This window comes from Adiantum capillus-veneris, chromosome 14 (genome assembly GCF_014529385.1).
Source record: "Adiantum capillus-veneris isolate H3 chromosome 14, ASM1452938v2, whole genome shotgun sequence".
NCBI lineage: Eukaryota > Viridiplantae > Streptophyta > Polypodiopsida > Polypodiales > Pteridaceae > Adiantum > Adiantum capillus-veneris.
This window is the reverse complement of record NC_140944.1, coordinates 81,842,536-81,851,567: the sequence shown is the minus strand read 5'-3', so window position 1 is coordinate 81,851,567 and position 9,032 is coordinate 81,842,536.

Below are 9,032 nucleotides of genomic sequence, written 5' to 3'. Positions count from 1 at the left end.
CCCCCCCCCCCCCCCCTAAGTAGTAATGAATCCCCCGGGGCTGGCACATGAGTAAAGGGAAGTGTCATGCCCTGAGAACATAATCAGTCCACAAAGAGGAGTAAGCCCAAAGATTTGCAAAAAGCTTCAAACTTCTCACGAGACAATGCCTTTGTGAAAATATTTGCAAGGTTGTCCTGTGTTGGCACATAAGCCAAGCTGATCTCTCCTGCTGAGATCCTCTACCTGATGTAGTGCTAATGCACCTCAATGTGCTTTATGCGAGCATGAAGAATTGGGTTCCTTGCAACTGCCAATGCGCTCTAACTGTAAGTGTAGATAGTGTTAGCAGTGTCCTATCCAACACCCAAATCAGCCATAAGGAGTCTGAGCCATACACACTCAACCGTAGCTATGAAGACTAACCTGTACTCAACCTCAGAACTTGAAGTGGCCACAATAGATTGCTTCTTTCTCAACCATACATGAACTGCCAAGCATGAAACAAAAACCACTTGTGGACACTCGGCTATCAAAACAACCAGGCCAATCTGAGTCTGAAAAAGCATGTAAGTCTAGCGGCAATGATCCCCCCTTGGGATAAAACAAGCCAAGATGTAAAGTGCCACTCAAGTAACGGAAAAGCCTCTTGTGACAGACGACCAATGCTTAAAGAGTGGGCTATGCATAAATCTTGACCTGTGAGACTGCAAACAGAATATCCAGCCTTGTGCTGCATACATAAATGAGGCAGCCAACAGCAGTTTGGTAAAGAGTGACATCAGCATGATCACCAGCATCATGTAGACTTAACATTAAACCTGATTCCATGGGAGTGGAAATAAGTTTGCAATCCTCACGTCCAAACTTATATAGCAATGTCTCTATGTAACATTTTTGACACAAGGCAATACCACCATCACAATGCTTAAACTGTATACCCAAGTAATGGTGCAACAGTCCCAAATCTTTCATCGTGAAAGTAGCATTCAAATCAGCCTTAAATTCAGAAATATGTGCCTCATTGGGACCGTTGATCAACAAATCATCCACGTAAAGAACAACAATGAGAAGTACATCTCCCTCATGCTTGACATACAATGTGCTTCTGTTGGACTATTATGAAAGCCTCGTTTGACCAAATGAGTGTCAGCTTTCTCATACCAAGCACAAGGAGACTGCTTCAACCCATACAAAGCCTTCTTACGTGTGCACACTTTGTCCTCTTGTCCTTTCTTGACAAAACCGTGAGGCTACGTGACATAAACTTCCTCAAATATGTCACCATTCAAGAAAGCAGTAACAATGTCTGATTGATATACATCCCAACCAAAATAAAATGCCAATGCACATAGAAAAAAACAGTAGTCATACAACAAGTGGGGGAAAAAATTTCTTCATAATCTATGCCTTTTTGTTGCGCATAGCCTTTTGCAACAAGTCGAGCCTTATGGAGATCAACCTCACGATCCGGCTTGCGTTTTAACTTGTAAACCCACTTTGTACCAATGGCCTTTTTGTCAAGAAGCAAATCACATAAGGTTCGTGTGTCATTTTCTATAAGTGCATCATGTTTTGATTGCATGGCAGCCATCTACTTTTCTGAATGTTGTGCTTCATCAAAAGACAGAGGTTCCTCAACATCATGTAAGCTAGCCACAGCCAAAGCATAACAATCTAATGCATAAGAGGCATGGCAAGAACGTGAACGAGTACCACTAGACAAAGGTGAATCCAATTTACTGTTACGCAAAGTGTGCACCAGCCATTTTGGCATACCTCTAGCCTGCTCATTTTCAGTCCTTTCCTCATCAAGTACATCATGTACATTTGCATCAGTAATAGGCTGATCTGTAACATTTTCAGAAACCCCATAGGCTGTACATTTGCCTCATTGGAGTTTACATTCATACTTCCACCACTAAAAAGAGGCAACAAAGTGTCATAAATGTCATGTGAGCTTACATTAGTGTCTCTAGTACATGACAGCAAAGGGTGAACATAATCTTCCACAAACACAACATCAGGTGATGTCATAAAATCTAATATCTAACCAACCAAAATGATTTTTCTCATATTAAATTGATCATTTAATGTGGGAGAATAAACGGGAACAAGGGTTAAGATATAGACATGTGCTTATAGATCTATCTCAACACGGGGCCAATGATAAAGGGTCCCAAATGAGAGATGATCTATCAAAGAGCAAGTTTAACCAATGGAGCATAAGACCTTAGGGTTAGCTTCATTGAAGACCTCCAATAGTTAGTGTAAAAGTCCTTTGACCTTAGGTAAGCTAGGGTTGAGCTTAGGTGGGAACTCGCCCAAGCTTGAGGTGTTTGAGGTTAGAACCCGGCCTAAGCTTAAGGTGCTTGAGGTGCTTGAGATACTAGAGGTGCTTGATGATTGAGATGCTTGAGGTGCTTGACATGCTTGAGATGTTAGGGCTGAGGTGAGAACCCAGCCCAAGTTTAAAGTGCTTAAGGGGCCAAGCTTATACTGGGGACTGGGCCTAAGCTTGAGGGGCTTGAGGTGTCAAAAGTCAAAGATCCAATCCCTACAAGGAGGGGGAGATCCCTACACAAGGGGGGATGAGAGAGAACACCCACACATTCACACAAGGTATATTTGGTACATAAGGGACACTTGTCAAGTTCCTTCTCATGTTTCCCTCATGGTATGTCTGAAGCCTATTGGTTGGCCACCCAAGGGGTCCAATGATAATTTAGGAGATTTAATTAATTGTATTTCCATTTATCAAGTCCTCTCTCGCAAAGGGGAAAGCAGGACACTTGTCCCAAGGCTACCCTTGTTGCTTGTAATGCCTCCTGCTTGTGTTTGGCTAGGCCTGGAGGGATCCAATGACCTTCAAGCATGAGCTAAAAGGGGGGTCAAGCAAAACAAGATAGGGGGTTGCTTAGGGGGTATACTCTCCCACACACAATCTCATTATGCATTGTGCAAAGTGCAAGATCTCCCTCTCCTTCTCCAAGCAAGTAGAGGTTGAGAGCCTACACCAACACTCTTGGCTATGGAGTGCAAATCAAACCAAGATCCATGCTTCAATGCTTAAGCTTTCCATCTTCATTACTATGCTATTATGTCTGCTAGCAAGAAGAGTTATAATAAGTGAGGAACTAATTCTTTCTCCTATGAAATATTTCTTCTTCCTCTTCCCTACCCTCATTTCCTGCTAGCTCTCTCCACCTTCGAGGTGTTTGAGGTCTTGGGATAGTTAAAGTTTTCTTCAAACTTTATGTTATGCTTGTGATACATGAAGCTTTCTATCTTCATTGCATCACCTAGGTCACAAGGAACACATAGATTGTATTGTAACAAGTCTCTCTTAATGGGAGAAATCATAATACAAATGTCTATTGGAGGGGGGACCGGCTCCACATAAATCCGGTCCTCAATTGTTGTCATGTTCTCTGTATTCTCTCTCTTGCAAAAGTATTGTCCATGCAAAGTTAAATAATTGCTATGTTTATGTTATTATCTTCAAGTATGTTCACCCACTATGCTCACAAAGTAATTTCTCAAAAGTATTCTCATTCATTTCCGCTACTCTCTAGTTAATAGGCCAATTCCATTACATGTGAGACCAAAATACGCTTTATTTGTGGATGGTACAACCTGTGACCTTTTCTTTGAACACTATAACCAACAAAAATACATTTGACAGCCTTATCATCCAATTTTATGTGTTGCATTTGTGGCACTAAACCACAAGCCAAACAGCCAAAAACACGCATGTGCTCAATAGATGATGCCATGCTTCATATGGATTCATAGACTATAACGCTTTCATAGGACACCTGTTGAGTACATAAGTGGCACACATGAGAGCCTCGAGCCAAAAAAAATGTGGTAAATCTTGACTCTTGACCATACGTACATCTTGCCATTTTTGTAAGTGGCCTATTTTTCCTCTGAGCAACACCATTTTGTTGAGGCGTATACAGCACTGTACATTGGTGTTTTATCCCATGACTAGCCAGAAATACATTAAATTCATGAGACATATACTCCCCCCCTCGATCAGAACAGAGGGTGCCCATAGTACATTTTGAGACATTTTCAGCCATAGCAATAAATTGCTTGAAGCACATGAACACTTCGGACCTAGCTTTCAACAGATATACCCATGCATGCCTAGAGTACTCATCAACGAAAGTCACGAAGTACAAGTAATTTCCCCAAGGACGGAGTTTATATAGGCCCACAAACATCACTATGCACAAGTTGCAATATGCGTGTAGCACAAACTAACCCATCCTTTGGAAACTTAGCGCATTGCATTTTAACCAAAATAAAACCTTCACAAACATGTGTGACAGGTGCTTCAAGAGGCGGCAAAGAAGCAACCATATCAAATTTTTGCAAACACAGCAAATTGGCAAAATTCATATGCCCAAAACGTGCATGCCACATTTTTGCATCTAAAACAGCCCTTGAATCTGCAACTACATTTGCAAAATTTTGTCCACACTTGTCATATAAAGTGAGGTTATACAACCCACGGCACAAAAGTCCAGATGCAACAATTTCATCACCAAAACTGAGATCATGAGTTGTACATCTGTCATCCACAAATTTGACTTACAAGTTCAAGTCTAGCAAGTGTAGATACAGATAAAATATCCTTCTTGATCCCAGGTACATAAAGTCCATCAACAAGTGTGAAAGAACTACCATTTGTAGCAGTAAGCACAATCTTTCCAACTCCTTAAGCAGGATAAGAGGCATTGTTGGCACAAGTCATCGTATTCCCATGAGGGACAGACTCAATGGAGGTAAACAAATTACGATGTGAGGTAATGTGCTTTGTAGCACCACTGTCAAAATACCACACATGTGAATCTGTAGTAACTAACATGCATGCATTATGGACAGCAAGATTATAGGTACATTGCACTAAAAGCCCATTCTGCATCAACATCAGCATCACAGTCTCCTTTCACAGAAGACTCAAGCTGCATTTGTAGTGGAACCAGCATTTGCAATGGAACCACCCTCTTTCTTCTTAGCCTCTTTTGCCTTCAATTTTGGACACTACTTGATCAAGTGATCATTAGCTTTACAATAATGGCAACACATCTTCTTTTTGTCATTATCACCAAAATGCCATACAAAGTGCTGCCAATAGAAGCATTATGAACAAAAGCTTTTCCACTCACAGAAGAACCATAAGAAGTGGTTACATTATTGTTCCCACCTTTTCTTTGAGCTGCAATAAAAGCATGTTCAACTACACACTCCCTAGTCCTTTTTTTTTCTCAAAAGTGACTCTTGCAATAGCAATGTGCATAATGCATCAAACTTGACAACTTCAAGATTTCCTTGGGTCATAAGTCTCCAAGTACTAGCAAAAGTCTGGTAAGAATCTGGCGAAACATCAAGAATAGTCTGCACAAGTGAACTGTCAAAAATGACTTCTCTTGCAGATATTAGTTGTTAATTAACATCCTTAACACCAGCAAGGAAAGTGTCCATTTCATCTTCCTCATGCATAATCTTCGATTCCAACTCTTTTATGCAGCAATGCAATTTTGGCCTCATTATGGCTTGCATAAAGACCCACTAGAATATCCCAAGACTGTTTTGCAAATTTCGCTGAATGAATGTGAGGAGTGATGGTGCACTTCATAGACAACGCAATCAACGCATGAGCCTACACTTCCTTTACATCCCAACAAGCTTGTTCTGTCGTAGGCAAAAGAACTCTAACAGCAGCAATCCTTGCAACGCAAGACCTGCAACATCCTCAACATTGCCTACATCCTCAGAACCAGAACGTATATCAATGCACTGCACAATATTCTAGACAAACTTTGACACAAGAACATGTTGCATCATGTAAGCCCACATAGGGTAATTGTCCCCATCCAATCTATCCTTAGCAGCAAACATCTTGAAAACATATGTGTTGTTGTCAGCCATGGTAAATGTTGCACCTGATGTGAAAACTTCCCCAAAAGAGGATAAATGAAGTGGGAACAACATGTGCTATATAGCAAAAACCGTAGAAGACTATAAGGGACTTGTTCCGCAAAAAACAGCATTGACAAAATTCTACACAAAATGACAAAATAACATGTGCAGTACTACCTGTAATGGAAACGAAGGTTGAAAGGAGCCCGAATCCAAAATCTGAGCAGACTAAGCTCTATGAGCTATCCCAAAAAAAATTTCGACCTACAAACGCTCACCAAAACTCAATGAAATCAGAGAAAGTGAGCAGGTGTGTGCTAGAGCTGTTGGCGACTAAGCCCAAGAGGACGCAACCTGCTCTGATGCCAATTGTTGGAATTAGGGTTGCAGACACAGCTTGGAGAAGATGAAGGAAGCTCAAGGCACACAATAGAGAGTATATAACTTAGTGTGCAATGGAAAGATAGATAGCCCTAGAGTAATGGGCGTATATACAATGCACGGGGGAAAAAAACTCCTACAGAGGGGAAAAATGCCCCGACAGTCCTAAGTGTGTTCACACACAATCACTACCACATGTATATGATTGTAACAGCTTTGCCTACCACAAGATGTCCTTAAGATTGGTTTATGCTTATGTGACCTCGCAAGACTAGATGAACAAAGTGCTTGGATCATATCTGGGTAAATTTATCAGTGTGTTTATGGATGGCATTGGGTGTTATAGTTCTAGGCTGGAGCATTTGTCCAAGTTGCAGTTGTGTTTCCAAAGTATGGGTGACGAAGGTAGCTAGTTGAATCCCAAAAAATGTAAGTCGGCACAATCTCGAGCTCATTTGTTAGGTCATATGGTTTCACATAATCATATAGAAGCAAATCCTAAAAAGGTGAAGGCCCTACTGTTGATGGAATGTCCATTGAGTGCTCAAGGTTTGGCTTTGTTTATGCACAAATTAAAGTACCTATCAAGGTTTTTCTGGATGCATTTGCAATATGTGTATCCTCTTCAGAAGATGAGCCAGTGAGTTCATGGTTTTTGGTGGATTGAAGATGCACAGGGAGATTTTGATAGGATGAAGGAAATTATTTGCCAATTTCCTACATTGTTTTCCTTAAACCGTGAGGATGATTCCTATATTGTTATGATGGTGGGTACCGTTTCCATTGGAGATATTCTTTTATAAAGAAGGTGGGTAAGTGTTACAAACAAATCTATTTAAATAGCATGGTGATGACTCTCAAAGAGATGACCTATACAGAGGTTGAGTAGTGAGTGATGACTTTGGTATTTGCAAGTTAAGATACTTTCAAAGAGGTTGATGATTTCTTGAATACAAGTCAATGTTCACCATATATATCCAAGTTGCATAAGAGAAGAATTGTTTAGAAAGCTCACAGATTCACCTCATTGGGAGAAGATCTCATGGTTTATGGTCGTGATGGGCTATTGAGAAGGGTCCTCTACACAAATAGAATCGGTATGTTTCTAGAGAAGTTTCATGAAGAAAGTGGAAATCAAGGCAAAGATCAGGTACTTTTCCATATTCTCAAAGATCGCTTTTGGTGGCCTTCCATAGTGTGATGTTCATTATTGATGCAGGACCTGCCATGAATGGAAAACTATTGGAAAACAAATGCTGGTAGCAAAGTCCCAAGGAGCTATCATTGCTTAGAATGCACTTGAAAAGTGGGGTATGGATGCCATTGGTCCTCTTTCTAGGTCAACTAGTGGTAAAAAGTATATTTAGGTAGCCATTGATTATCTTACCATGTGTGTTGAGGAAAAGGGAGTTAAAGAGGTAAATGCTCACACATTGGCTTGGGTTTTTTTTGCATTTGTTGCCATTTTGGAGTATTCTAGGTTTTGATTTTTTATAGAGGTCAGGGATTTCAAAACAAGTTGGTGTGTGCATTATTGAGAAGTTGGGCATCCAACATAGGTTTTCTTCACCCTATGATCCTCAGTGCAATGGTTTGGTTGAGAGTTCCAATGGAAAGATTTCAAGATGCTTTATGAAGTATGTGTACAAATAGGTAGAGGAGTGGGAATCTAACCTTGCGAAGTGTTTGTGGGCTTATAGGACATCCTACAAAGTTGCCACTAAATTTACTCCGTATGATTTTGTTTATGGAAAGGAGGCGATTCTACCCATGCATGCACAATTGGGTGCACTGAAAGGAATATAGTGAGGCGTTGCTTCCTTGCAGAGGATGCAAGAGAAGCATCTAGACAGTCCCTGGTTGGAGGAGTTAGCGCTCCCTATTCGGGGAGATGAGCTACTGGATGTTGAGTTTGCAGACGACTCAGCCTTGTACTTGAATGGCCAAGAGGCCAACCTTCACAGGTGTGAGCAGGCTCTTGAGAGTTGAGACCTTTTGTTGTGCATCAAGCATACTGATCAACTGGAGAAAGACAGTGGCTTTCTTGGTTGGTAGTGCTTCTACGCATGATTGGCTTCCAGGCAAGGGTTTCATATGGATTCCCCCAGGAACTGCAGTTCGATACTTGGCCTATCAGGTTGGCTTGGACTTGTCTCCTGAGCAGCAGATAGCTCCCCTGCTCCTGTCCATTAGGAGGAAGTTGCTACATTGGAGCTCTGCACAACTTTCTTTGGCAGGCAGAGTTATAGTAGCCAACTAGGTGTTGTTGGCTCTTACTTGTTTGATCTTTTCGAGTTCCTGCATCAGCCAGTTAGAGAGGCTGATCAGGAACTTCCTTTGGTCACGGCGAAACACTCAGATAGCCCGTGCCAAAGTGGCATGGCAGGTCATCACTCTTCCTTGTTCTCGGGGAGGGTTGGGGATCATAGACCCAGCACAGCAGAGCAGAACCCTTCTATGGAAGTTTTTCGTCAGAGGACTTCTTCTAACGGAGGAGCCCTGGAAGGAGTTTTTGCTTCAGGGGCTTAGTCCCAGGGTGCCTCAGGCTGGAGGCCCCTGGCGACCTTCGACTGGATGGATTTTCACAGAGATGCGCAGAGTTGGCCTGAGCAAGAGACTGGAGGACCACTTCACTGTGAGTCTGCTCCACTCCTGGGAGCAATTGCGGAGAGGGCTGGAGCAGTGTCAGCCTACTTGAACGGAGGAGCGCTTGAGACAGCCCCTTGTTTGGAACCCCA